Source organism: Nicotiana sylvestris, chromosome 8 (assembly GCF_000393655.2).
Source record: "Nicotiana sylvestris chromosome 8, ASM39365v2, whole genome shotgun sequence".
Lineage (NCBI taxonomy): Eukaryota > Viridiplantae > Streptophyta > Magnoliopsida > Solanales > Solanaceae > Nicotiana > Nicotiana sylvestris.
Window position 1 is genome coordinate 109,200,234 of NC_091064.1, and position 8,095 is coordinate 109,208,328.

Consider the following 8,095-nt stretch of genomic DNA (forward strand, 5'->3'; position numbering starts at 1 on the left):
AAATTTTTTACTCTTTATATGAGATTAGAAAAATTATAAGTTGAGAAAATATATATATTTACATGGATGTTTTAATGAAATAATTGTGTATGTATTTATTTTATATGATATCACATGACCATGATAGTAAATTATATAATGTGTATTAAAAATTAATAGTATTTTAAATAATTTGAGATAATTCTTAATTACGTGAATAATTAATTAATTGTGGGGATTAATGGGATAAGTGTAAGAATTACTTTGTTCACGTGGGACCATGGCAATTAAAGAAAGGTATGACTAATTGGTGTGAAAGAATCGGTGGTGACACATTTGCATGGTTTGTTGGAATCTTCACCTAATTGCTTAATGCTTTAAATAAGTTTCTGGGGGACATCAATCTGCGAGGTATTTATTATCCTAGAATTTCTTGTGGCTTAAAAATATGCATGTGGCTATTTTGTATGAGTTTAGGTTTATAGGTGTAGTCATTTTTTATTTATTTTTTTCCATGTTCTATTTTTTTAATGTGATACTGGCTAACTTTTCTTTCCCACTTGTTTGAGTTATGGTTTACCCTGCATCACTCCATCGTCTAGAAAAGATTGGAGGAAAGAGTGCTTTCCCCTAGCAGTTGGATGGAAATATTATCGGACTGGTGGAGGATTTTGTTGAATCTACCAGAAAGAAATTTTTTTTTGACAATTGTTACTTGTGATAAGCTATGGTTGCATTGCATTCATTGATTCCATCCATGGGTAAGAAACGTTAATTCTGATTTGCTTATTTCTAATCTCTATTGCAGACTGTTGTCTAGCCTTCTGGTAAAATGAACAAGCTTTTAGGAGATATGAGCTCCTCCATAGCATAATCTAAACACAGGTACTCCAGAATTAAGCCCTGTCGTGGCTCAAGTTATGCAGTAATTTTTTCTTCTTTCACTTTAGGGGCAAATCGTCTACCAATAGAAGTCTAATTTAAGAACAGAATTAAATAAATTAGTATACAATTCATGTGGTACGTTCTTATAAATTTATTTGTGTCCTAAAACTTTACAAATGAAAAACAAAACAAGTACTCGGTAATTTCTGATATGTTGCATTTGAACCTAATTAATAGGACAAAAGCTGCGACTTTTCGTCCTACATTGATGTTTATGGAGGTTTTAGGTCGTAGTTGCATTCCCTTCTATAGTCATTTCACCTTTGTCCAATAATTATACTTGTACTTTTGAACTCTAGAGTTGTCATTGGGCATTCAAACTTTCTAATTCTTAATTGAATCATCATATGAAATGTGTATCGTGTTAATTTAAAAATAAAAATAATGCTAAAGCAATCATTTAAAAGGTTCAAAAAGGAAACTTTCAAATGTGAATATCCAAACTTTCTACTTCTACTACCATTTTAAGTTCTGAACGATCTACTTTCTTTAATGAGTTCAAAATACATATTACTACGATTTCATGCAGTGAGGGTTCATATGAAATTAGAAAAGGAAAATTTATGTCTGAAACAATTTCTTCTAGGTCTATTGATATTGAGATGCTAAATATCTATATATTGTGAAAGTGAAAAACTTACTGGATTATCACGTAGTTTGTTATCTATGTTTCTTCTTTTTGCTTGCGCTAGATGTTTGCAGGGTTCATTGGCATTTCATAAGGAATTGCTTCCATGTGCGATGACGTGGTTTAGTATAGTCCTATGTAAGACTTTGGACTCAAATCAAATAATAGCAAGGTAGTTTTAGACTTAAAAGGCACATAGTTATCAAATGCAAAGGTCATCAGTCAGTGAGGAATTTTACCTTTTGCGCTTCCAACGGACATGAGCCCCTCGCTTTAAAATTGGGTTTTTATTAAGGAATTTTTACCTTCTATGACAAATATTAACACCATATTTATTTTAAATAAATACCATTTAAAAAAATTATTTTCTATAAATACCGTTTAATGTTTATAGCAAAATATCTAATTTTGGTTACCTTCTACCCCTAAGCCACTAATTATGCTATTGAGTTACACTATTTTTTTTTTCTCTCTACTTTGATACATCCCATTCTCTTCCCCATCACATTAAAATTTTCGCTCTACTCCTCCTTCCCCATTCTCGTCTTCTGGCACTGCCAAAAATATTCCCACCTATTCTCAACTAAATCGGTCTAAAACTCTTTTCAACTCGAATAGTCACGCCTTCGTGATTGCAGCTATCGTCCAGCATAACTCGAAGGGCTTAAGTTGCTGCCTCCATTGAAATCACTTAGAAGTTTCAATCAATAATTTTCTCACCGGTCGAAAAGGCATTCCAAAGCACAGTTCCAACCAAGTAAAGCCCAACTGAAACCTTAAAGACATCATCACTTCCTCCGGGTTTGAGCGTGCAAGATCTTTGAAGATGGAAGGACTATTTGGCCACAAGACGGAAATTAGGGTTTGTTTTTTAGCAAAGACGATGGAGTTTGGGGCTAAGCAACTTGATTTTCTGTTAATACATTTTTATGTATTTTCAACGTATCACGCTGTATTTTAATGTATTTCATTGTATTCAGTGTCTTTTTTTTATTGTAATTTAATGTATCTTGCTATATTTCGTGTATTTCATTGTATTCACTGTCTTTTTTTCCATGGTATTTCAATGTATCTCGCTGTATTCTATGTATTCATATATTTTTTTAATTAATATAAGTTAGGTATTCAGATGTATTATATAATTTCTCTGAATATTGCTATATTTTTTTATTTTTTTCCAGTTGAGAATCTTTTTTATAACCGAAAATACAAATTTTGTGTGTTATAATTGAGTTTGTTGAGTTATATTAGGAGTCTATTATGTTAATTGATACACATTCCGTTTAAAAAAGTGTAATCCCCTGTTTCACGCTGTGAATACAGTCGAATAGAGTAATCTGTCCAGCTGTAATCCCATGTTTCATGCCATGAATACAATCGAATACATTCGAATACAACAACTGATTAGTTGGACTTCCCTGATTCACGCCTATTTTTGCTACTGTATTCATGAATACAATAGCTTAAATACATCAAATACATCATATAACCACAGAAAATGTATCTATAATTTGTAATATAGCAAATAGTATCTATAGATGGCTAATTACTACTAAAAGATAGTGCTTTATGAAAATTTCTCTTTTATTAATTGTTCGTTTATATTTAGTGTATTGTTACTTATATGCTCCTTCTTTCTTATGGCATGATCTATACGACACAAACGAAACGAACAAATGAACAAATTCCATAAATGACTCTATTCATAGAAATATCAGAGATATCTATGTTCTTGAACTTTCATGTGTCATAATATTCTATCATCTGCTCATGGGTCTCAGAAAAATATGAAAGTTGAAAAGAGTTTACTTTATGATATTACTCAAAGGCAAAATGGTCTTATGAAATTCCGAAAGATTTTATTAACGTACATTTCATGCATCGCATTCATGTGCATTGACCCCATGACCAGATGGAGTTATATACGTGTATATATATATATATATGTATATGTATGTATATGGGAAAGGTTATGTCATTATATACGCACCAGCACCTGATCAACTGGTATACGTTGATGATTTGCCCACGGTGGCTGAGAAGATATGATGGGATGCCCTCAGAGGCGTGATGATGTTATGACATTATATATATATGGGATATGGGAAATGTTATGGCATTATATACGCACCACCACCTGATTAGCTGGTATATGATGATGATTTGGCCACAGCGGCTGAGATGATACAATGGGATGCCCTCAGAGGCTTGATGATGTTATGAATACATGTACCTATGCACGACATAACATTCATACGCATATGCATGTCACTATAAGTATTAAATGGTATACAGAGTTATCTAGACTTACAGGTTGAGTCATGTACTCCATATTTCTTTCATGTCCTTTATGTATTGATTTACATGCCTAACATACTCAGTACATTACTCGTACTGACGTCCTTTTGTTATGGACGCTGCATTCATGCTACAAGTATAAGTAATCAATTTGATAAGCCCTCATTAGACGAGGTTAGCATTCAACGAATGATCAGTAAGAATTCACCTCATTCAAAGTGCATCCGAATCTATGAGCCATCATGTCAGAATTTTGCTTCAGACTTATGGGTAGACTAGTAACATATCCTATTTGATGTCACATAATGTTAAAGGCTTTGTAGACAGAGGTTTAGTTTGTACATTATGTCAGAGGCCTTGACGGCCCATATGTATTCATGTCTTAAGAATGATAGTTTATTGATATATTGTTGCCCACTTACAGTTGTATATTATGAGTTGTGGCCATGTTGGCCCATGATAGTTACAAAAGGAATGAGTTTAGCCAACTCGAGCTATGTATGTTCTAGTTTTTTACCAAATGATTATGAGTTAAAGAGTGGTTCGCTCGGGCCAGCTCGGCACCGGGTGTCAGTCATGCCTCCCCAGGTTTGGGGCGTGACAAAGTGGTATCAGAGTAGGTCATATCCTAGGCAGTCTACAAAGCTGTGCCTAGTAAAGTCTCACTTATGGGTGTGCTGCGCACCACATTTATAATTGAGAGCCTATAGAGCATTTAGGAAATGTTACCCTTTTTTTGTTTCGAGAGCGTGCCATAGAGCTGAGTCATAAGAAGTCAATATAATGTTTCCACTGAATATTGTGTGCACTAGAGGTGCTATCACAATAGAGCTTTAAGGCGTAGATGTAATTTCTACTTATATGAAAGGGAAGTTATGGAAGAAACAGAAGATACGATGCAAGATAAGTAAGATAAAGGTGAAGAAGATATGAGATACTCAAGTACAAAATGTTGTGAATAGTCGCAACTTTAGATATAGTTTGGGTTTTAGTTTAATTTACAGAGGAGACCCTAGTGAAAATTTTTTAAATCTCTAAGAGTTAACATTCAAGGACGAATGTTCTAATGGGGGGAAGGATGTTACACCCGTAAGTTTAACAACCTTGATACCGTTAAATATATATTTGATAGGGTATTTTGAGTGGAATAATTTTTGTGTATATATATATATATAGTTTGAAAAATATGATTTTATATAGTTATTACTACTTTCAATTATACACATAATATGAGAAATTTATAAAGGAGATTCTTTTTTTATTTTAAAGATAGAAATTATTTTCGCACAGGAAAAGAACGTTATCCTTTTACCATTTTAAGAATTAAGCGTACGAAATTTTTTACTATTTATATGAGATTAGGAAAATTATAAGTTTAGAAAATATATGTATTTTTACATGGATGTTTTAATCGTAACGACCCGACCGGTCGTTTTGAGCTTTTGCACTATGCTCGCCAGTTCTCGGGCATGACTAGCCCCATGTAATGTATTATGACTTATGTAAATCGTCGGTTTTGGTTTTCGGGGTAATCAGAATGAATTTGGAAGAACAAATCTCAGTTTGAAGCTAAAAAATTTGAAAGGTTTGACCAAGATTTGACTTGTTAGTAGATGACCTCGGATTGGAATTTTTATGATTTGGTTAGGTCCGTTAGGTGATTTGGGACTTAGGAGCATGGTCGGAATGTGTTTTGGAAGTACGTGGAAGGTTTAGGCTTGAATTGGCAAAATTAGAATTTTGGCGTTTTCCGGTTGATAGGTAAGATTTTGATATAGGGGTAGGAATGGAATTTCGAAAGTTGAAGTAAGTTCGTTGTGTCATTTGTGACGTGTGTGCAAGTAGGTCATTCGGACGAGGTTTGGTAGACTTTTTGATCAAAAGCCAAATTTGGAAGATCTTGAAATTCTTAGGCTTGAATCCGATGTGATTTTGGTGCTTTCATGTTATTTTTAGCATTCCGAAGGTTGGAAAAAGTTTGAATGAGGTTATGTGATATGTTGGCATGTTTGGTTGTGGTCCCGAAGGGCTCGGGCGCATTTTCGGATTGATTTCGGGCTATTTTTCCTTCATGTTTCACTGTTGTATTCTGCTGGTATCTGGTGTCTCAATTCTTCATCACGTTCGTGAGGCAAGTGTCGCGAACGCGTAGTGTATTCTTATGGCAGCAGCAAATTGCTCTTCGCCATCAGGAAGTATGTCCCGCGTTCGCATAGTGTTGGGGGAGGACTTTTTCGCGTTCGCATATGGGATATCGCGTTTGCATAGTGTCGAGCTAGGAGCTAGGCTGGAGGACCTTTCTTCATCACGTACGCGAATCTTGCGCCGCATTCGCGTAGTTCTATATCCAGTGTATATCGCGTTCGCGAGGCTGGTGCCGCGAACGCATAGAGCATTTTTTGATGGCTAGTGTTATAGTTCATCGCGAACGTGATGGTTATCCCGCATTCGCAAAAGAGGATGTCTGGGTAGAATGTATAAAAACCCATCTTCTTGATTTTTAGCCCAATTCTCACCATTTGTGAACGGTTTTGAAGCTTTTTGAGAGGATTTGAAGAGGGATTCAAGGGATAACACTTGAAGGTAAGATTTTTGAACTCAATACTCGATCCTATGTTGATTCTTACTTGTTTAAACATGAAATATATGGAAATTAAAGCATAAAATTGGGGAATTAGGGCTTGAATTTGGAGAGTATAAATTGGGAATTTGAGGGGGGCATTTGAGGTCCGATTTTGATGTTCTTGGTATGTATAGACTCGTGGGAGGATGAGGATTCTATTGATGTGATTTTTATCCGATTTCGAGACTTGGGCACGGGGACCGGGTTTGAGGAATTTCGGAATTTTTGATGTTAATTGGATATTTTCGAGCTGGCTTTATTCCCTTAGCATATTTTAATGGTTATGTACTAAATTTTGGTTAGATTTGGAGCATCCGGAGGTCGAGTCGAGAGGGAAAAGGCATCGCAGGCTAGGGTTTGGACTGGATCGAGGTGATTAATGATTGTAAATGTTGTCCTGAGGGTATGAAACCCCGACTTTCACATCGTTGTGCTATATCGAGGTGATGCACACGCTAGATAACGAGTGTGGGGTCGTGCACCGTTGGGTATTGTGACTTAGTCCATCCCTAATGATTGTTTTACCACGTATTTGATTGAAAACTGTTTGCTATCAATATGTTTTGGGCTGAATGCCTTATTTGGGCTTCGTGCCAACTATTTGGACCCTTAGGGGATTTTTACTATTATTTCCTCACTGTTATGATTTTAATATCTGCACTCAGTCATGCTATATTAACTGTTTTCTTAACTTGACCATGTTTACTCTGTTTTAACATATTAAATGATATTTTAAATGATATTTTGGGCTAAGCATCATGTTTTACTGTTGCCCGAGTGGATTTATGATTATGAGGCCGAGGGCCTGAGATTGTACGCCATAAGGTGGCTTTATATGAGGCCGAGAGCCTATTGATTATGCCACGAGATGGCTTGATATTGTGCTTGGGCCGTAAGGGACCCCTCCCAGAGTCTGTACACCTCCAGTGAGTGCGGGTACCCATTGTGATATGAGATATAGCCCGAGGGGCTGATGTTGTTCCATGTTGTTGCCCGAGGGGCTGATTCTGTTGGTATTGTGCCGGAGGAGCAGTTTTTATGTGTTTATCTCTTCTAGTTGCCTGTCATTTACTTGTTTAACTATTAAAAAGATGTTTTAAAGAAGCTTATTCTGAACTAAGGTGTTTTGATAAGATTTCACTGTTTCTTTGGCTTTTATTGGTTTTTACACCGTTTTATTATGATATGTTATTGTGTTTTCACATGATTTTGTATCGCTCAGTCTTCATTTATTATTATTACACACTGAGTCGGAGTACTCACATTACTCCCTGCACCCCTGTGTGCTGATACAGGAGCCTTAGGTCCTGCTAGCGAGTGTTGATTGCTTCCAGCTCAGGCGGTTCAAAGTTCACTAGGTAGCTACTCGGCGTTCGCAGCCCAGTACTTCTCCCCTATCTTATTTTCCCTTGTTTTAGTTCTATAATAGACTATGTAGACTCTTCCTACTTTTAATTGATTGTTAGATGCTCATGACTGGTGACATCCCGATGTCGGGTTGTGCCTATTCCGTAAATTGTACTGTCTCACTGTTTATTTGGGATCTAATCATGTTAAAGGCTTAAGTTGTGTTATTTTAATTGCTTAAAATGAATTGGGTGTGTGTCGGCTACCCTTGTCTT

At 35.8% G+C, this 8,095-nt stretch overlaps 1 long non-coding RNA gene across 1 annotated transcript; it reads left to right on the plus strand.

Annotated features, from left to right (window-relative positions):
* Positions 1–426: 426 nt before the first annotated feature.
* LOC138874541 (uncharacterized) lies at positions 427–2,732 on the plus strand. Its single transcript, XR_011401543.1, has 2 exons — positions 427–864; positions 2,191–2,732. It is a non-coding gene; the product is annotated as an uncharacterized lncRNA (long non-coding RNA).
* The last annotated feature ends 5,363 nt before the right edge of the window (positions 2,733–8,095 follow it).